Below are 21,979 nucleotides of genomic sequence, written 5' to 3'. Positions count from 1 at the left end.
TTCAGACCTTCACTTATTCATGCTTTCAACAAATATCAGTGCTGAAAATACACAGGGAAGAAAAGGGATAAAAATTCTTATTTTTACAAGCTTTCATTCTAGTAGTAGAGACCACAGATTCATAAATATAATACATGATGTGTTAATGCAATGCTAGGGAGGAAAAATACAGCAGGGAAAGAAGAAAACTGAATGGGCATAACAGTGGTAGTGGTTGCACTTTTAAATTGGGTGATCAAGGAAGGCTTCACTCTGAAGATGATTACATAAAGTCATTACAACTCTTCCAATCTCCTGTGCCTAAATAGGATCATACATAGAAACAAAAAATTTCAGAATGTAAGCTCCACAAGATCATGAATTGTGTTTATGTGATTTGTTACCATATCTGTAGTAATAGTGCTTGACAGGTAGGTATCTAATGAATGTCTGATGAATGCTGATGAATAAATATTAAAAGTATATAAAGTGTTATGTGGCATGTATTATAAACATCTTGACTGACAAAAGAAAATACAATCATTTGGGGCAAATAAGTATTAAAAATAAATGATAGAGTAAAATCAGTGTTCAATTGTTAGGAGCAGTGAACACTGCATTAGAAATCCTAGAAATATTTTATGGTAGCTGCTCCCCAGCTTTCTTCCACTAGGGTCTCTCTCTCTTAGGGAATCTGTCATTCCTTTCTCCCATATGGCAAATGGCAAACTACAAAGTGACCAGGTAACAAATGGGTGGGAAGGGCTGGCCCCTGGCAGAGATGGCCCATTCTAGGCAGGACACCAATTTTGGTGAGCTCATTTGAAGAGAAGCCAAGCCAATTAGACCCTCTGCTTGAGGAATTTGAACTGAAAGAACAAGATAGTTACCTGTAATTTGGATGCTTGAGCTGAAGGTTCATCTAGAGTTTGGGCTGCAGTGACCATTTCTGAGCCATGTTATGAGGAAATTGAGACTCAGAGAAGCTGGCTGGGAGTGAGAGATCAGAGTAACTGCAGAGAGGAAACAGGATGCCATGCGACAGAAAGACAAAGATGGGGAAGTGGCTGGCACTTAAGATTGCCTCAATTCCCACTGACTCTGCAGCCCGGTTGTTTAGTCTGTCCTGGATTATTGTGAGACATCCTCATGTCTTTCAGATAACCTCATTTTTACTTAGAGTAAGTTACTTTTCCTTCTAACCAAGAGAACACAGACTCTTGGTCATCAACTATATGCTTTGTACTTCAAACACAGAGTCTAATTTAATTATTAACACAATCCTTTTACTCATTTACTTTTGCAAGAAAATAAATGAAGTTTCAGAAAAATTAACCAATTCACCCAAAGTTGAATGGCTGTCAAATTAAAGATCTCACATTTGAGCCAAAGTTTGTCCAAGACCAAGGCCAATAATTCTCATCCTATTCTGGAGGATAGATAGAATATAAGCATTATGGGAAATAATAAAAAACAGACTCCTTTTGATTAGAGTATATAGATAAAACTTCATTATGAGAGGAAGGACTTGAGCAGACCTTAAAAGAGGAATAGAATGGAGAAGCATAGAGAATATTTTGGACTAGTGATTGAATGCTATTCCAGGTATAAATAAAACATAACCAAATCGTAGTGGGGATGACGAGAACGTCAGGCAAGACCACAGAGACACAAAGAAGCTTTGCATCAGTGAGAACAGGCTTAACTTTAGAGGATGGTATGAAATCAAGTTAGATCGTTAACTCTTGTAAATCCTGAATTCTTGACCTTGCATATTTAATACTGCTTGATGAATATTTTTTGAATGTGTGAGTGGCCTTATTTCTGCAATTCAAGAGTTGGAACTCGAGACAAAGATACTATTTTAGAAGAAAACAAAGACTACCCCCAATACTTTTATGTCTCTTCCCGAGGATCATCTTCCCCCACCCCCTTGCCACAAAAATAGAACTCTTCCTGACTCTAGGGAAACTACAACATTTCCAACTTTGGAATTGCTGATATCATCACTATAAGAGTAAATACCATGGCTCACCCTGTGGTCATGAGAGAGATTCAGCTATGACACTCAAGTACCGATAAGGTAATTTCTCTACACGGCATTTTAAAATTATTTGATTATAAAAATAAATCTTAAAGAAAGCAAAAACTGTATAAATCTCAAAGTCACTTAGAAGCAACTATCCCCACAGTAACCAAATCCTCTGGGAAAAAATCATGGTATATTTTCAACCCCCTAAAAATCCATTACTTTTCCAATAGCTTCTAATTCCTTGCCGTCCACTCATCATTAACTTATTGCATTATGACTATTATGACTACATATAACTATTGCATTACCTACTCTCTTTGAATGTAACAGTATGGATTAGTTTTATAGGACTGCCATAACAAGATATCAGAGACCAGGGGATTAAACAACAGAAATTCATTTTCTCACAGTTCTAGAGGCTAGACTTCCAAGAACAATGTGTCAGCAGGTTTATTTCTTCAGAGATATCTTTCTATTTGGTTTGCAGATAGCTGTTTCCTCATCGTGCCCTCACATGGGCTTTGGTCTTTTTTTGTGTGTGTCACATCCCTCTCTTTTGGTGAGTCTAAATTTCCTCTTCCAATAAGCACACGAGTCAGGTTGGATTAGTGCCCACCCTAATGGACTCATTTTAACTTAATCACCTTTTTCAAGGTCCTATCTTCAAATCCAGTCACATTCTGAGGTGTACTGTTAGGCTTTCAACGTATGAAGTTTGAGGAGACACAATTCAGCCCATAACACTGTGGCTTCCTAATCAATAAATCCAAAGTTATTTCTCTGCCCTCACTGTCCTCGAACTCTCTGGCATTTAATCCTGTTGTTCACTTCTTCCTCAAAATTGTCCTCCCTTTCCTCCTTCTCCTGGAGGGAGATGCTACTGTAGTAGGACCTCTGACCTTAGTGCCTTTGCACATGCTAATTTTTTCTAATTAGAGTAATTTCCATGCTCTTTTTACTTCCATCCCCCGTTGAACATCATTCCTTTGGGATGCCCTCCATTACCACCCTCATCAGTTTATACGTACCTTATCCTCTCCTATAATAGTAATGACAAAAATAATAAAAGGAGGAGCCACTGACATTTATTGAGTAGTTTCTGTGTGGCTGGCACTGTTCAAAGTGCCTTGCATGTATTAATCTTTTACAACAACCCATAAAGAAGTAATAAAATATTATTCCCATGGTATAGAGAATGATATTGAGGCATAGCAAGGTAGGCTGTAGTCCATAATATTTCTGATAATGTTTAAAAAATCATCATATACATAACAAATCTCTTGTGAGAGTTATTTTAATAATGGTGACAAAAAAGATTTATTGTCTGAACTCATTTGTTAGAGTTCAAGCCATTCCGCTCCTTCTTTGCACATAATTTGTACATTTTGGATCCATCCTGACTGATTTGCTCTGTCATACAACAACCTGCCATTCCTTTGAAGACTGCAGCCAGGGTATCTGATCTCTCTTTCTCTCCACTGTGTGAGAAAGTACTTCCTCTATTTCTAGCCCCCATTAACGTAATTTCCTCTTAACTTTCCACCAGAATGCTTTACCAAGAACTATTCTGACTAGATGAAGAAAGAAATGAAAAGAAGGAAAAGAGGATAGAGAACATGGATAAGTAACCATACAAAAGCAGAAGGGAGGTAACAGAGAATAGAAGACAAATATCCTAGCCTGCAACCATTTCATTGCAAATGGTTCTAGTTTCCTAGAACCTCCACACAGAGCCCTTCCTGAACAACCTGCCAACTATAGGGGACATTTGGATCTTCAAAACCCCTGTGCCCCTTTCCAAAACCCTTGACAAGCTAATGGCCACAAATAGTTTCATTAAAGATGGAAAGAAGAAATATGGTATAGGACAAGAGAAAGATATGTGTAATAATGTGACTGATCAGTAAGGGGGAATAAACAGATGATACTGAATTCAGAACAAATGTAAAGAACTGGCACAAGTGGTGCGCCTGGGTGGCTCAGTTGGTTGAGCATCCGACTCTTGGTTTCAGCTCAGGTCATGATCTCAACTGTTCGTGAGTTCAAGCCCCATATCCGGCTCTGTGCTGACAGTGCAGGACCTGCTTGGGATTTCTCTCCCCGCCCCCGCTCTCTCTGTCACTCCCTGGCTCTCTCTCTCTATCTCTCTCAAAATAAATAAATAAATAAACATAAAACAATTATATATATATATATATATATATATATATATATATATATATATATGAAAGAACTGGCATGAATTTGGACCCTTTGTGTGATTACCTGGTACAATCCCTTTCCATCAATATTCCAATTGTTCTCATCAGACCCAGATGTCACTGGCAGTTAAATTTAACTTGACATTCCTTTTGATTTCTTGGTCTAATATAAATGATAAGTCTTTATAGTTTATTACTTGTGTCATGTATTTTCAAGCTTACTTTTATCCCTTTAAATAATTTCAAACCTATTTCTAATAATTTAAATTTTAATTCCAGTATAGTTAACATACAGTGTCATATTAGTTTCAGGTGTACAATATACTGATTCAACAATTCTATTCATTGCCTAGTGTTTATTGTGATAAATACACTCTTAATCCCCTTCACCTATTTCACCCATCCCCCACTGACCTTCCCTCTGGTAAACATCCATTTGTCACAACCTATAAGACCTATAAGACCCTCCCCAATGTTTACCCCCCCTACTCCTCACTTCCTCTCTGATTTCACTTCCTTCAACTCTCCCTTTTGCTCATTCAGCTCTGAGCACACAGATAGTATTTGCAGTGTCTCCAAGGTCTTCACATTTGCTGTTCCCTGTGCGTGCATTGTTCTTCCCTTCAGATATCTCTCTAGCTCACTAAACTTCAAGACTTCTCCAATACTACCTTCTGACTAAGCTCTTCTCTGACCATGCCATCTAAAATTGAGCCTGTGCTTTTCATACTCCCTGCTTCCCTCTCTGCTTGAAACTTTTCCCCATGGTGTTTATCACCATCAATCTTACTATTTAATTTACTCGTTTATTTTATTTTCTCTTTTCTGTTATTGGAAGATAAGTTCCAAGAGGGCAGAAAATTTTGTCCACTATTCACTGTCCTATCCCCAGTATCTAAAAAAATTCCTGGAACATAAGAAATATTTAATACACATTTGGGAATGAGTTTGCTTTCTCTCTTCACACATATCTTATGAAGGTAATACTTCATTGTGAACATTTTAAAAATCTGAAATTTTTTCTCACTTTAACTTTTTTTAATGTTTATTTATTTTGAGAGACAGAGAGAGAGATAATAAGTGGGGGAGGGACAGAGAGAGAGGCTCTCACAAACTGTGAGATCATGACCTGAGCCAAAGTTGGATGCTTAACCAACTGAGCCACCCAGGTACCCCTATTTTTTTCTCACTTTAAAAACAACTATCCTACCTGCACACAGAAAGGCTTCAAAAGTATCTGTAGTTTGAATTTCTCAAATAGGAGCTCCTGTTGTGTTCCTGTTCTTAGGTAAGAACTGAGGGAAGCCCTGTAATTTTTTGGTAAGAAATGCCTAGAAAACATTTCTCAAATCAGCTAGAGCAGAGAACACTACATCTGGGACCTCAAAATACTTCTTTTTTAATTTGGAGAGAGAGAGCGAGCACCAAGGAGGAGCAGAGAGAGAGGAAGAGAGAGCCTAAGCAGGCTCCATGCTGAGTGGGGCTTGATCCCACAACCCTGAGTTCACCACCTGAGCCAAAATCAAGAGTCAGACGTTCAAACAACTGAGCGACCCAGGCACCCCTCAAAATATTTATTAATCCCCAAGAGGCTTTTCTCATGTTAATTCTTCTCAACTCTTTGATCACCATTATTTTTCTAATATACATGAAAATCACCTGGGGTGGGGGAGGGCAGGCAATGATATACAGGAGGAGAGCAGATTCTTCATTTGAGGGGAAAATGATCACTTTGAACCTGCCCCAAAATTTCAAATCCAACATACAGAGTTATGTAGGGTAGGTCTCATTATTAAGTAATCAATAATACTGGTCCTTAGTTAAGTGAGTCCACTTTATTCTCTATTTAGTCCACTGGATGACATTTAATGATGATAATATACAGTTGAGGATAAGTTTGCTTAGCTTTTGTTTTTCTACTACAGCTGTCCTTCCATAGAGGTCAGCACACAGTGCAATTGCCTTAATAATGCAAATCATCTATAATTAAAATTATATTAGCCATTCTCTAGGGGCACCTGGGTGGCTCAGTCGGTTAAGCGTCCAACTTCTGCTCAGGTCATGATCTCGCAGTTCGTGAGTTCGAGCCCCATGTCGGGCTCTGTGCTGGCAGCTTGGAGCATGGAGCCTACTTCGGATTCTGTGCCCCCCTCTCTCTCTGCCCCACCCCTGCTTGTGCTCTGTCTCTCTCCGTCTTTCAAAAATGAATAAACATTTAAAAAAATTTTTTTTAATTATATTAGTCATTCTCAATCCAGGTACCTAATTCTCCTGCAGTTATTAAATAACTAAGTTTCAAAAGGTCCACAAAGGAGGAAATAAATTAATATGTATTGCTTGCCTACTTTGTGTCAGTCACTAAGCTGGGCAATTGTGTGTAGGTGTGTGCACGCATGGTTCTTCATAAGAGTCCCATGAGATTAGCAACGTCATCTCTATTTCCACCGTTGAAATAATTTGACCAAGGTGTCGTAGCTCAGTGAATTAGCATTTCTAATTCAAACATCTGTGACCCTTTCTTGCTCTGGTGTTTTCACATAAGATTTAGAAGATTTATGGCAAATAGGTATAAGGCTAACTATGTCAGTCAGCTTAAGCCAACCAAACACATTCTTTCGTGTCCCATGATTTGGAAGTGTGCATATTACATAAAACGGGAAGAGCTGTGTCTTTATTCAGCCAACAGCTCAGCTGCCAATTTTCTTGAAATCTACAGAAGTTAATAATCATTTGGAGTCTGGAAGAGGAAGCTTCAGTTTTAGGTTGTGGTCTATTTTCAACACAGCATCTAGAGTAATCTTTTTTAAAATAGAAGAAGCTAGATTCTGTGTCTCCTCTGTTCAAAACTCTCCAGTGGCTCCTTGGGTAGAAGCAGCAGCACTTGCTATAGTCTTCAAGGCTCCAGGTAATCTGGTACCTCTCCAATCCAATCTCTCATTATTCTCCCCCTTGCTCCTGCTTCTCTAGCCAGAGCTCCCATCACACATGCTCCCATCTTTCATTTGTTCTTTTTCACTTGTTCCTCTATCTAGAATGTTCTTCCCCCAAACAATCCCATGGCTCATTCCATCACTTTCTTCAGGACTTTACTCAAATATCACTTTGGGAGAAACTCTCTGGCACCACATCTTGGTCATGTCCACCATCACCCAGTGCATACATCATTCCCCGCTGCATCCACACAGGCACCCGCACTACCCTCAGCACTTCCTATTCTTACCTGTCCCTCTTCTCCCCACATTAGAATGTGAAATTCACAGGGTACCTGGGTGCCTCAGTTGAGCGTCCAACTCTTGATTTCAGCTCAAGTCATAATCTTACAGTCGTGAGATTGAGCCCCCACATTGGGCTCCACACTAATCATGGAGCCTCTTAAGATTCTCTCTCCCTCTCCCTCTGCCCTTCTGCTCAATGTGACTCTGCCAATGCAGAGTGTATTATCATTGCAGGTGTTTTTTTTTTCCTTGCTCAATTTATCCATATAAGCAAATCTGCTGGGGCCTTGTTTTTGTTTTCTACTGAATTTCCCTGAAATCATTCTTGTTTTCTTCTGAAATGTGGAGGATTTTCTGACAATTTTTGATAGCTATTTGCTATATCATAAAATAATATTTCATATAGAAAATTCCCAGGGTAATAAAAAGAAATATTCTCTCTTCTTATGACAGAATAACTCTAAAAATATAGAGAAATATATTGGGACTCCTGTGGGCATATTAGATTACTAAGCAGTAGCTAATTTATTGTCAATATGAGGCCTTCACAGTCTATTTCAACTGTATCTCAAAACTCTCTACATCACCTGAATTTTTTCATTTCTACTTATTTCATTTCTAGATTTATTGGTTTTCATTTTTACAAAGGGATTTTATTTTGCCTTATTTACAATTACATAGCATTTGCAGAACCTTAACATCAAATTAAAGCCCTAAAGCAGATATGGCTTTGGGGACAGGGTGTTGTGTAATGGTGAAAAATTCATTACCAACCTTGCACATATTTCCATATGCGTGATTTTGCTATCCACGAAGTACTGTGTAAGTAACCAGATTTGAGCCAGCATGAGAAGACAGAATAAACTTAAGTATATGTCGGAGAAATACAATTCTTGTAGAAAAGATATTTCCAACAGGAACATAAAACACAGGTAGAAGTTTATGGACCAACAAACCAATGTTTCCAGACCAAAATAAGAAAAAAAAAAAAAAAGCAATCCCTTAGGCAAATAGACTTATATTGCCTTTAGGAATGCAGTTCAATGTCCATATTTGCAACAGTGCCCTGAATATTCCCATCCTTATCCCTGATTCTAATAACACATTCTGTTTAGTTCCATTACCTGTACATGCAGCAAATTTACTTTTGTATATAAAATTCCATGAAAAGATGCATAAAGATGCAATTTAAGGGGTGCCTGGGTGGTTCAGTAGGTTAAGTGTCCGACTTTGGCTGAGGTCATGATCTCACAGTTCGTGGGTTCAAGCCCCCACATCAGGCTCTGTGCTAACCCCTGGAGCCTGGAGCCTGCTTCATATTCTGTGTCTCCCTCTCTCTCTGCCCCTCCCCCCACTGGTGCACACGCTCTCTCTCCCTCAAAAACAAAATACACATTAAAAAATAAATAAATAAAGTAACTTAAAATCATTGGCATTTGTCTCACCTTGCTTTTACAAGGAAAATTAATACTGATCAGGCTGAACTATACACTATGTGCTCGGTGAGTGTCTGAAGCTATATAAACATTGTTATTAACACTTGTGATCAAGTAACAAGTGTAGCATTCTTATGTTCTCTTACCTGAATTTTTTGGAGTAGATTGATTTTTAAAGCATTTTGTTCATTGGCATCTTTTTTGAAATCCTTAAGAAAACTTGTATACTTACAACATGCATGTAAAAAAATATATTATAGTATATTACCAAAGTGATTTTTCAAATTCTTCCTCTTGGTCTTCAAATGGTAATTGCAACCTAACAAAAAGAGCTACTACTTAACAAGTGTTCATGTCATGCTGGGTGATTTTTTATATTCTCTCTAATGCTACCAATGATCTTACAAAGAAAACATGAATTATGGCCTATTCTACAAGTGGAGAAACTGAGGCTTGCAGAAATGAAGGTGACACAACTAAGAATTGGTAAAGTCAGAATTTGAACCCAGTTCTCTGGGTATATGTTCCATTTATTCCATGGCATAACTTCTGTAAAATATATCTCAATAAGTATAATCATTTTATTTCCTTTCATTTCCCAGCATCTCCTTTTCCCCATTCACCTCTAAACATCATCTGGCATAATTTTTAGTTTAAATAAATTTACATTTTATGTATTTTCAAAGATTTTACAAAAATCTCATTAGGAATTTGAAAACACTGCTATGTTGCAAACATGGATAAAATTTCTGACTTACGGAAATTAATATTTTTAAGAATTTATTCTCTTCCACTTCAAAAACCATCATTTGGGTTATGTATATTTTCTGATTTATTAATAAAAAAAATTTATTCTTCCTTCAATATAACTCTGTGTTTCAGATAATAACCTTTTTTAATTTTAGCTAACCAATATGGTAATAATTTTCTTATTCATGCAATGCTTTGCTCATGGAATGTATTCATAAGTAATAACTAATATATTGATAAGTAATTCTTGAGAAGTTAAACAAATTATACACATTATTTTAATTTTTCAGTTTATAACTGATATTATACTTTATTCTATGATTTTTTACTCAATTAGTTTTATTTAGATGTTTCTACTTAAAGCTAAAATCTTTCAAATTACGCTCTAGGCTTCTCTTCCTAGAGTCTTTTATGGGGACAATATTATCATTTTTGAGGTTTGTGAAATGCCTAAAATGAGCTTTGGAAAGTTCAGCTTGGTCCTTGACCTTTGAGAGTTTACAATAGACGGCAACATGATTCATTTTTTATTCACTGTACATATATCACTGAAATATGTAATCAGGAGGTCATTTATCTTGGCACCTCAACTATCTGAAATAGATCTGAAAATTAAAAATTATGCTACAACCCTATGGCTATGCTCCTGGTCACCTCAGAATCGATTTAACTTTTCAGTAGCATAATTTTAATTAGCTTGCTCATCCCCCTCACTGTTCCATTTCCCTCTCTCCTCCCCCACATAGTCATTTGGGATTTTTTAGTTTTACTAGCCTGCACCTGGGCATCTTCAGTGCTTCTATGGAAGCTCAGGTCTTCATTCTGTTTCTTCTGACCATGGTAACCACCTCCCCAGTAGCTCCAGTCTCAATTCTCCTCTCCGATATCCTTCACCAAGGTGATCCTGCTATAAAGCTAATGGAATCATATCCAAACCTTCTGGCCTAAATCTTTAATGGATTCCCAATTACTTCAGAATTGAATAATTGTTCCTGAGAATGGCATATAAGGCTCTTCACTCACTGGCGCCTGCTACCTACAGACCAAGTGAAAGAGAGCAACTAAGGGCTGAGAGCGCCCCTTAGACATGTTCACAAGGTATTGTCCAGATAGAAGGCCTCTGGCTTTGCACAGAGGTCTAATGTGCCCAGTGATCTTCCTAGATTTCTTAATGTCTAGTCTTCTCAGGCCTTTAAGAAGGTGAAAAGTCAGGAAGATTAGGAAAAGCTGTTCTTTCTTGGCCTGTTCTTGAATTGGTTGAATAAATTGATTAAATGTTTTTATCATTTTTCAGAGCATTTTCTATTCAGTGAAAATTAATGACATTTTTTTCAGTCCCCAAAATCCAATAACTTCCATTGCTTTAGTAGAAAAGATATTGCAACAAATCAAAACCACACTCAGATATCACCTCACGCCAGTCAGAATGGCCAAAATGAACAAATCAGGAGACTATAGATGCTGGAGAGGATGTGGAGAAACGGGAACCCTCTTGCACTGTTGGTGGGAATGCAAACTGGTGCAGCCACTCTGGAAAACAGTGTGGAGGTTCCTCAGAAAATTAAAAGTAGACCTACCCTATGACCCAGCAGTAGCACTGCTAGGAATTTACCCAAGGGATACAGGAGTACTGATGCATAGGAGCACTTGTACCCCAATGTTTATAGCAGCACTCTCAACAATAGCCAAATTATGGAAAGAGCCTAAATATCCATCAACTGATGAATGGATAAAGAAATTGTGGTTTATATACACAATGGAGTACTACGTGGCAATGAGAAAGAATGAAATATGGCTCTTTGTAGCAACGTGGATGGAACTGGAGAGTGTTATGCTAAGTGAAATAAGCCATACAGAGAAAGACAGATACCGTATGTGTTCACTCTTAGGTGGATCCTGAGAAACTTAACAGGAACCCATGGGGGAGGGGAAGGAAAAAAAAAAAAAAAAGATTAGATTGGGAGAGAGCCAAAGCATAAGAGACTCTTAAAAACTGAGAAAAAACTGAGGGTTGATGGGGGGTGGGAGGGAGGGGAGGATGGGTGATGGGTATTGAGGAGGGCACCTGTTGGGATGAGCACTGGGTGTTGTATGGAAACCAATATGACAATAAATTTCATATATTAAAAAAAATAAAAATAAATAAAAAAAGAAAAGATATTGCATTATGAGTATTTTAAAAATTGTATTCCAATACCTAAAACTGGTATATCGTTTTCTTAAGTTTTTACTAAAAACTCATTAGAAGAATTTTAAAATATTTTATTACATAAGTTTTAATATAGGTAATTTTCAAAATGATAGCATAGAACATTTAAAGGCTCAGAGACGATTTGATTCAAGGTTTAAGCAAATAAAGTCATTTGGTAATAATCTTGGTAATAACCAAATTGTTCCATTTTCCTACAAAAGTATAACATCATTCATTTTTTATTGCTTATTCTTATTAAATATATAAATTCAAAGAAGATAAGAATCTGAAATTGGTCCTCCATTATTCTAGAACATGGTCCTTATTTTATTTTTGGCTTATTTTGTCACATTTCTAAGGTAGATAACTTATTTTAACTATAAATTTTTCATGGACTGCAAAATAGGTGAAAAACAAGATATACGGATGCCCTATCTTGTTTAAAGTCACATGTAACCAGGGTGCCTAGGTGGCTCAGTTGGTTAAGCATCTGACTTTGGCTCAGGTTATGATCTCGCAGTTTGAGGGTTTGAGCCCCACATCGGGCTTGCTGCTGTCAGTGTAGAGCCCGCTTTGGATCCTCTATCCCCTTCTCTCTGCCCCTGCCCTGCTGTGTTTGCTGTCTCTCAAACATAAATAAACATTTAAAAAATTAAAAAAAAAAAAAGGCACATATAAGGTAGTCTGAAGGTACTCAATGGCCTAGGAATAAATTTATATGTTAGGGATGACTAAGTAATTAGTAATGACTTAAATTTTGTGAAAATTTTGTTTAAGAGTCAAATAAAAGTCAGATTCTCTTTTTAAGGTGGGCAGCAGGCTGACGAACTCAATAGCTTTCCATTGGTTTTCTCTCTGATTTTTCTAGTCTTTCAACTTGGTCCAGGAGGGATTCTACACCATCCTTATAGCATAGCCATAACTAATACAATACAATCACCATATTAGTCACGGAAAAGACATTATATAAGACATATATAAAATCACAGGAAAGGTGTCCCCAGCAGATAATAGAAGCATCTATCACTCCACGTCAGGATATTTCAACTACAAGGGGCAGAATAACAGACTAAAAGTGGTTCAACAGTAGAGGTTTATTGTCATATAAAAAAGGTCTGGTAGTAAAAGATTTCAAGGGAGGTTTAGCAACTTCAAAGAATCCATCAGGGACCCAGTCTTGCTCTTTTTCTCCCCCATCCTTGGAATATCCACAATGTTTCTTTTCATGGTTGCAAAATTGATGTTATGTTTCTAACTACAACCATCATGTTCACACATGACCATATCCAAAGAGAAGAAAGAGTGGTTCTCCCTCTTCTCTCTCTCTGTTTCTCCCTCTGCCCATCTCCACCTCTCTCAAGTCAGTAGGGTGCATGGCCTAAAATTAAGGCCAAATATTATGTACTGTCTTGACATCTGGAAAAACTAGGAGAGTATCCTATGACCTAAAAGTCCCCTCTCCAGGATGTGGAGAAATGGGAACCCTCTTGCACTGTTGGTGGGAATGCAAATTGGTGCAGCCACTCTGGAAAACAGTGTGGAGGTTCCTCAAAAAATTAAAAATAAACCTACCCTATGACCCAGCAGTAGCACTGCTAGGAATTTATCCAAGGGATACAGGAGTACTGATGCATAGGGGCACTTGTACCCCAATGTTTATAGCAGCACTCTCAACAATAGCCAAATTGTGGGAAAAGCCTAAATGTCCATCAACTGATGAATGGATAAAGAAATTGTGGTTTATATACACAATGGAGTACTACGTGGCAATGAGAAAGAATGAAATATGGCCCTTTGTAGCAACGTGGATGGAAGTGGAGAGTGTTATGCTAAGTGAAATAAGCCATACAGAGAAAGACAGATACCATATGTTTTCACTCTTATGTGGATCCTGAGAAACTTAACAGAAACCCATGGGGAGGGGAAGGAAAAAAAAAAAAGATTAGATTGGGAGAGAGCCAAAGCATAAGAGACTCTTAAAAACTGAGAACAAACTGAGGGTTGATGGGGGGTGGGAGGGAGGGGTGGGTAATGGGTATTGAAGAGGGCATCTTTTGGGATGAGCACTGGGTGTTGTATGGAAACCAATTTGACAATAAATTTCATTTTAAAAAATAAATAACTAAATAAAAATAATTTAAAAAAATAATAAAATAAATAAATAAAAGTCCCCTCTCCACACTTTTCCCACAGATAAGGTCCTGTAGCCAAACAATCCTCCTTTTCAAGGTGATCAGTGCAATTCCCGATTATCCTTAAGTAACAAGTTTCAGTTCCCTGACAGCCAGAAGAATTATTCAAACAATCCAATCACATCTCCCCACAGGAAAGGGGGAGCATCCCCACTCTCTTGAAACTACAATGCCTGTCCCCAGAGCCCTTGTTGTCTACTCTGTTCCCTAGTGCAATCCCCATGTGGTCCTGCAGGGCACAGTGTCCTCCTTCCCTGGGCTGTGAGTACATGTAACTAATAAATTGCTGTCAATCTCATCTGTCCAGTGTCTGGTGTCATGTGTTCAGCCATCCCCATAACCCTAGGATGGGACTCCCACCCTACCCCCTTTCATCGCTAAAGAAATGAATTGGAGGTAATTAAACCAATCAAGGAAGGAAACCTTTCCCTGAATTTCCTCGGAAAGTTCCCTGAGGTTCCCTTATGTCTCATCCACCGGAAACAATTCACATGGCCACCTCTGAACTAATCACTGACAAAAATGACTAGTGATCACGACTGGCCTAGAAGAGTCGGGCACTCATCCTCTGAAGGCTGCCCAGGGCTGCCCAGTGTCAGGACAAAACTGAGGTTCTATTAGCCTAGAAGAGGCGATGGCTGCTGGGGAGGAAAGCACTGCGCCATCGCAACCATTCTGTCAACACCTCTAAGGCACCTTCAGCGCTGCTAGCCTCGTCTCTGCAAAGAAGAGCAGGGCTGCTTCTAAATATAGACCATCTGGTACTTTTCATTCTGCCTGTAACGCTAGGAGGCGCAGTAATAAGTCAACGGTTAATGGCTGCCAAGGAAATATAACGGAGGCTAGGCAATCACAATAGCTTTGCTTTCATTCAATCCTTCGAAGCAACCTCTATGTGCCAAAATATTATTATCCACATTCCTCTGGCGGAGAGTTAAAGTTTTACATGAAGTTCAAGGACATCACATACTGAGTGGTGGATTTGGGATTCAAATGTGGGTCTCTCTAAACACAAAGCTCAAGCTCTCTTGTCACTGCACAATTCGACCTGGCTGAGGCATGCATGACCCCCAGGAGGCTGCTGAAGCAGAGAGAATAAGCTGCTGACACCAGAAAACTTGCTTTATGGGTATGAGATCTGAGTAACTGAGGCCCTGGGGGGCTTCTTCAGGATGAAGGAAATAAGAACCCATAGGAACAAAGTGAGTTTTGATGCATCGGATTTAGTCAGCTCTCAGTCATCTGGGAACTGATTAAAAGTCTGAGGATTCGAGTTATGTCTGCTTCCTTTCCTACCAGAGTCCTACATTTTGGTTGTTATTCTAAATGGAAGGGATACTCATCAGTTACCTTTGCAGTTAATTAATAGATTTGATAAACTTTCCTGAGGGAGAAAGTTTAATGTATGGGCTCTGAGGATGTCTATGGACTCTAAACCATAATTTTTGAGAATAGATGTAATGTGTTTTTCTAATTCAACAATTCTATATCTTTTGTTCTAATATTTCTAATCACTCGTGTTCAGAGCCCTCATTTGAATGTATTTCATAATAGAATTAACAAGGTAAATGAGAAAGTAAAGGAAAAGTAAGCATATTTTTGAAATCAAACTAAAACTAACTGATATATTACAGAGAGAGAGAGAGAGAGAAGTGGAAAGAAATCTGAGAGTGGTAGGCTGAATAACGGCCCCTAAAATACCCAAGTCCTAATCCCTGAAACATGTGGATGTTACTTTATACAGCTAAAGAGCCTTTGCAGATATGATAAAAATGAGGACCTTGAGAGGCGCCTGGGTGGCTCAGTTGGTTAAGTGTCTGACTCTTGATTTCAACTCAGATCATGATCTCATGGTTCATGGGTTCGAGCCCTGTGTCAGGCTCTGCACTGACAGCACAGAGCCTGTTTGGGATCTCTCTCTCCCTCTCTCTCTCTGCCCCTCCACCCCTCTATCCGCCTCTCATAATAAATAAGTAAACAGACTTTAAAATAAGGACCTTGAGATGGGGAAATTATCCTGGATTATCCAGGTGAGTCAGATGTAATCACAGTGTCCTAAGAGGAAGGAAAAGGGAGACCACCACAGACAAGAGAAAGACAAGGTGATGTGGGGAACAGAGACTGGAGTAATATGCTTTGAAGATGGAGAAAGAGATCACAAGTCAAGGAAAACATAGAGTCACTGGAAGCAGAAAAGGACAAGGAAATCAATTCTCCCAGAGGCTCCATCAAGCCCTGCCCACACCTTGACTTCAGTTCAGTGAAACTGATTTTAGACTTAAAGCCCCTAGAACTATAACAGAATAAATTTGTGTTATTTTAAGTCACCAAGTTTGTGGTAATTTGTTAGAGTAACCATAGAAACTTATAAACTGAGCTTTACTGTGTATTCATTTTTAAAGAATAATTTCAAAAAACATAGGAAAAAAAATAGGCTTGAGATGAATGAACTGATTTCGAGTATTAGGTCCTCCAGTTATTACCTGTGCGATCTTGGAGAGTTCACCAGTTTAAGAGGAGAATTATTAAACCTTTCTGAAGCTCTTTACACATCCTCAACAGGGGTAATAATGACTATTGTATTAGAGTTCTTCAGAGAAACAGAATCAACAGGATGTATACATACAGAAAGAGAGAAAGATTTATTTTAAGGAATCGGTACACATAGTTGGGAAGGCTTGGCAAGTCCAAAATCAGCAGGGTAGGCTGGAAGACTGGAGGCTCAAAGAAGAGTTGCAGTTCAAGTCCAAAGACAGTCTGAAAGCAGATGTGCCCCTTCCCCTGGAGAGGTCTGTCTTTTTCCATCAAGGCTTTCAACTGATTGGATGAGGCCAACTCGTGTTATCTGCGCTACTCAAAGTCTACTGATTTAAATGTTAATCTAATCTAAAAATGCCTCTATTGAAACATCTAGAATAATGTTTAACCAAATTCCTGGGCACTGTGGCCTAGCCAAATTGAAATAAAATTAACTATCACAACTGTATTATGAAATTATTATGAAAGTACATGAGAGAATATATGTAAAATAAAAACTAAGATAAAAACAGGCAATACTATTAATATCACTGCTCACGAATAGGTAACATGATATACTACAAGGGGCATGAGTTTTGGAATCAGACAACACTGAATTCAAATCTTTACTTGATCGTTCTTTGTACCTATGATTTCATTGACTTTACTCTCTGACAATCAGCTTCTCCATTAATAAAATATGATTAGTAAATCCTAGCCAATAGGGTATGTGAAGGTTACATAAAGTATTCATTGAAATTAGATAGTGACAACATGCATTGTGCTAGGTGGAAATATATGTGAATGTTCCTACCATCTCTCTTTTTCTTCCACCCTCCTCCTTCCTGCCCCTTGCAGCCTTCACTGTATCTTGCACGTCTCTGGTTTCCATTGTTGCTACTGCTCATCTGATAGGACCTCAGGAGAGGGTGAGCAGAGACGTGGGCAGGGTCTAATTATTTACCATTGAGTGTTTCTGTTGGGAAAATGAATATAATTTTACACCATAAGATGGCCAATGGGACTAAAACAAGCTCTGGTCTCTGGCTTAGAAACCCCTCTTCCGGGTTCTTCTTGCCCTGTTTGCTGCCCATGCAGCACAAATATGGAGGCTGACAACTATAAATTACCCTTCCCGCTTGCATTCAGGATCAGATCTTTGGAGAAATTGTCTCCTCTGAGCCCGCCGGTGTTAGATAAATCTCCGATCCACCAAGATCTCTGAGTGCCGCTTGGTTTTTCTGCCAGAGTTCCAGCATGGTTCCGTAACATAGTCACTTAAAACACAACCCTCTGGCAACATCCTACTTTCACAAACACTCATTTCATGAAGTGATTCCCATATCCTGGCCAATGACCCCACTAGCAAGGATGTGCTGATCTGGTTTCAACAAATTCTATTAAGAAAAAAATGTTGTAGACAGATGGATTCCCAAGGCTGTGTATGCTAAAGTCAGCCAATTTGGCAATTACATTGTAATTTTCAATCCATATTTATACTTTCTACTGTAATTGTGTCCAGCAAGATCTCAGTGGAGTTTAAGAGCAGGCGAAGTGGAAAGAACACTGGCTCTGGGATCGTTCTGAGCCTGGTCTGGATCCAAACTTAGCCACTTTTGAACTCTGTGATCCTGAGCAAGGTTCCAGGGCTTGATTTCCTCCTTTTTAAATGGAGATAATAATAGTGCCACTGTTCCGGATGGCCACAAGGGTTAGAAATAATTACCCTAAGGTATGCAGCACATAACAAAATAAATGTTTAGACAATATACTATTGTCACTATAGGGAGTTTTCTAGAGCCTGGAAAGGACTCTAAGGGATAGATTTGAGGGTAAAGGATATCAGAAAGTCTCGGTGAGCTATAGAGTGAAGGATAAAATGTCAAGCTCAGCAGACAGAATGAAAATGAAATAAGTGGGATCTCTCCTGCTGAGAGATATTCATCTCCCTTAAAACAAAAATTAGTAAAGCATTTGGAAGACTTTCTCAAGTGTGTTATGATACAAAGCCCCTGATATCTAAAGAAATGAAAGAAAATGTCAGTAATTACTAACTTTTCCAAGATGAGTAGAAAAAAGACTTTCCTCTGCCTCCGTGGAATCTATGTGATGGGGGAGAAACAGGGATCAAAGACTTTCCCTTTCAGCCCTGCCAGTGAGTTACCATGGGGTATGACAATTTCAGAGAGAGAGTAAACAAAAGACAGGTTGAATCACTTTCCCAAGGATACAGGTATCAGAATTAGTTTGACTATAAATAACCCAAAGTAATATTGGTTTCAGCAAGATAGAAGACGTAGTTTAGGTCTTGTTTGGTGACTCCACAAAATCATCATCTTTTCCATTTTTGTGCTTTCTATATTTCATTGTCAAGATGGCTCATGGTCTAGGAGGTGTTGGAGAGCCCCCCATCATGTTCACATTCCAAAGAGCAGGAAGGCGTAAAGGACAGGAGTATGAAAAGAGTTCACCTCCTATTGAGTCAGCAGCTTCCCAGAACCTTATCACATGGCCAAATCAAACTTCAAAGAGGCAGAAAATATGGTATTTTAGATGAGCATATTGCTTCTCCAAATAATATTGGGGTATGATTACTAAGGAAAAGGAGATAAGAAATATGTGATGGCAGTCCTAGAAAGAGATGGGAAATAGGACTACAGCTTTTTCACCCCATGCTTTCATGAAGTTGGTTTTTAGGTGGATGTCCAAAAATTATTTGATTCTCCTCTCCAAAAGGCTAATTCCTTTGGGGCACCTGGGTGACTCAGTTGGTTGAGTGTCCAACTCTTGATTTCAGCTCAGGGTGGTGGGATTGAGCCCTGTGCCAGGCTCTGTACTGAGAGTAGAGCCTGCCTGGGATCCTCTCTGTCTCCCTCTGCCCCTCTCCCCCACTCATGGGCTCTCTTTCTCTCTCTCAAATAAAAAATGAAATCTTTTTTTTTTTTTTAAGACTAATTCCCCTCCTCTTGAGTGTGAGCAGTGCTTAGTGATTCTAATGAACAGAATGTGATAGAAGTGGGTATGTTAGACTTCTGAGACTAGGTCATAAAAGACATTGTAACCTCCCCGCCTCCCCCCGACTGTCTCTCTCTCTCTCTCTCTCTCATTACTTCTCAGGGAAAGAAGTCAGCAGCCATATGATGAGATCACTCAAGCAATCTATGTAGAGACTTGCATGGCAAGAAACTGAGACTTCCTGCCAGCAGCTATGTAAGTGGGCTATCTTGGAAGCAAACCCTTGAGCTCCAGTCAAGCCATCAAGTAACTGCAGCCCCTCCCAACACCTTGATGGCAATTTTATAGAAACTCTGAGCCAAAACCATTCAGCTAAGCCATTCCCAGATTCTTGACCCATAGTAACTGTGTGATGTGATAAATATTTGCAAGTTTAAGCCACTATCATCTGGGGTAGTTATGTAATAAGAGACAACTAATACTGATAGCTAAAATATCTATGGGTCAAAAGGGGGATCTTTCATGTTTATCCCATTTTTCTCATCATCAAATATTTATTGAACACCTTCTAGGAATCAGGGCACTGTTCTAGATACCTGGGATACATTCTAGTAGACAGTAAGCACAACAATCAAGTAAATAATATGTGGGATGCCATGAGGAAAAATAAATGCATGTTGTTATAATTCAGAGTCTTAAATTCAGGCAATAAAGGGGTGCCTGGGTTACTCAGTTGGTTAAGCGTCCGACTTCAGCTCAGATCATGAACTCATAATTCATGAGTTTGAGCCCCGCATCAGGCTCTGCATTGACAAGAGGAGCCTGCTTCAGATTCTCTCTCTCTTTCTCTCTGCCACTCCCCCACTCACACTTTCTTTCTCTCTCAAATAAATGAATAAACTTTTTTTTTAAAAAATGCAGGTAATAGAAGCTACTAGTTGCCTCTGCAGGAAGGAATTTATTAAGAGCTAATAGAAAGTTCACACAACAACGACCTCCAGAACTTTATTACAAAACTCACCTCAGGAAGCTGCTATGGCTGCTGTTACTGTTGCTAACTTTTGTATTTTGCATTATCAACAAGGCTGTTTTCTCTCCTGCCAACCCAAGGACTCATGGCTTCTGCTGACATTTGCATTAGCATGAGTGAGTACCCACACTCAGCCTGTTTGTCACACTGCTGCCTTCCAACTCAAAACCTTCCATGTGATTAGTGGTATCTGTACTCCATTGTCAAGAAATGCTTTTTTTTAACTTCTACATTAGAAAAATTGAAATCTGTACTGGATTCACAATATGAGACACTGTCAAAAGGAGGAGAGAAAGCATAAAATATTAGGGGAAATCCATGAGTGCTATATATCCACTATGCAGAGAAAAACAGGCTGGAGAGTAAGGGGAGCCATCAGGGAAGACTTCCCTGAGAAGGTGATATTTGAATGGGGACCTGAAAAAAAATAAAGGAGCAAGTGAAAAAACTTTGAGTATGAAATAGCACATTCAGTGTTTGAGAAACAGAAAATTCATCATTGAATCTAAAGCAGAGAGAGCAAGGGAAAGAAGAGGAATTTAAGACAGCTAACAGAGGGGGACCTAGTGGAGGATTTAGTAGGGATTAGTTGACTATGAAGAGGGTCATTTAAAGCCAGTTTCTCCAAACTTCTGTTTGTGTTTTTTTTTTTTTTTAAGTACATGTCATTAACTTATAAGTTGAGAGCAGGAGAAATAGTTCCTGAATTAAGCTTAACATTAATGGTCATTCCTAACCTTGCTCATCACGGCACAAGTTGCTTGGGCCAGTGAGCTGTCATTTTGTACCAGTGTAGGTCTTTGAGTATTTCACTCTTTTTTATTATAATTGTTTGCTGTAATGTAGGCAAGTCCTAGGTGATTCAATCTACAAAGGATCTGTGTGCTTGACATGGTGGTATCCACCTTGCCTATGTTTCTCTGAATCTAACTAGAATGCACGACTCTCTCTCCTTAGAATGAATTCCCCTTCTGGAGATTTCTTGGCATCTTCTGTAAATAGGTCTCTAGCATCCTGTCCCAAATCAACTAGTTTCTTAACTCAAGCATAAGCCTGTGATATAGCAAAGAAAATAAAAGGGGTAAAAAAAGACCTCAAAACAAAGAAACCTGGGAATCAAATTAAGGTAGATAATATGTAAATATATTTACTTTGGGGTGGAGGAGACAGCTGGTAAGAGACAAGCCAATACTGAAAACCATCAATACTCTTGAGAGCCACCGACCTCACTGTTGTGGGTGGGGTAGTTGATAGGAGCTTCCCAGAAATTGTGGAAAATTATACTTTCTGATGAATTCTAAAAAAACATACACACTCTGGTCACCTAGGCTAAGAACACTGGTGGCAATTTTAATAAATTGATTCCCCGTTTCTTTCAAAAATATAAAGCTTCTAATTCCTTGACTTGATTTTTTACAACTGGAATATATGGAGTAACTTTAATTTTTCTGACTGAACCTTGACTGATAGACGCAGGAAAA

At 38.7% G+C, this 21,979-nt stretch overlaps 1 long non-coding RNA gene across 7 annotated transcripts in view; it reads right to left on the bottom strand.

Moving 5' to 3' along the window:
- The window catches only part of LOC112868308 (uncharacterized), a 362,521-nt gene that overhangs the window by 272,801 nt on the left and 67,741 nt on the right, over window positions 1-21,979 (bottom strand). For 2 of the 7 annotated variants that reach the window (XR_015254795.1, XR_015254794.1), the window contains exon 1: window positions 870-1,214. The exons of 1 other annotated variant lie outside the window; for it this stretch is intronic. This is a non-coding gene — a long non-coding RNA (uncharacterized LOC112868308). Of the gene's footprint in view, window positions 1-869; window positions 1,224-21,979 lie in introns of those variants that run through there. 4 more of the 7 variants (XR_015254792.1, XR_015254793.1, XR_015254790.1 and 1 more) reach the window with 4 other exon arrangements.

Source organism: Puma concolor, chromosome C1 (assembly GCF_028749965.1).
Source record: "Puma concolor isolate L17-30 chromosome C1, mPumCon1.1.hap2, whole genome shotgun sequence".
In the NCBI taxonomy this organism is placed as follows: domain Eukaryota; kingdom Metazoa; phylum Chordata; class Mammalia; order Carnivora; family Felidae; genus Puma; species Puma concolor.
This window is presented reverse-complemented; position numbering and strand designations above follow the sequence as displayed.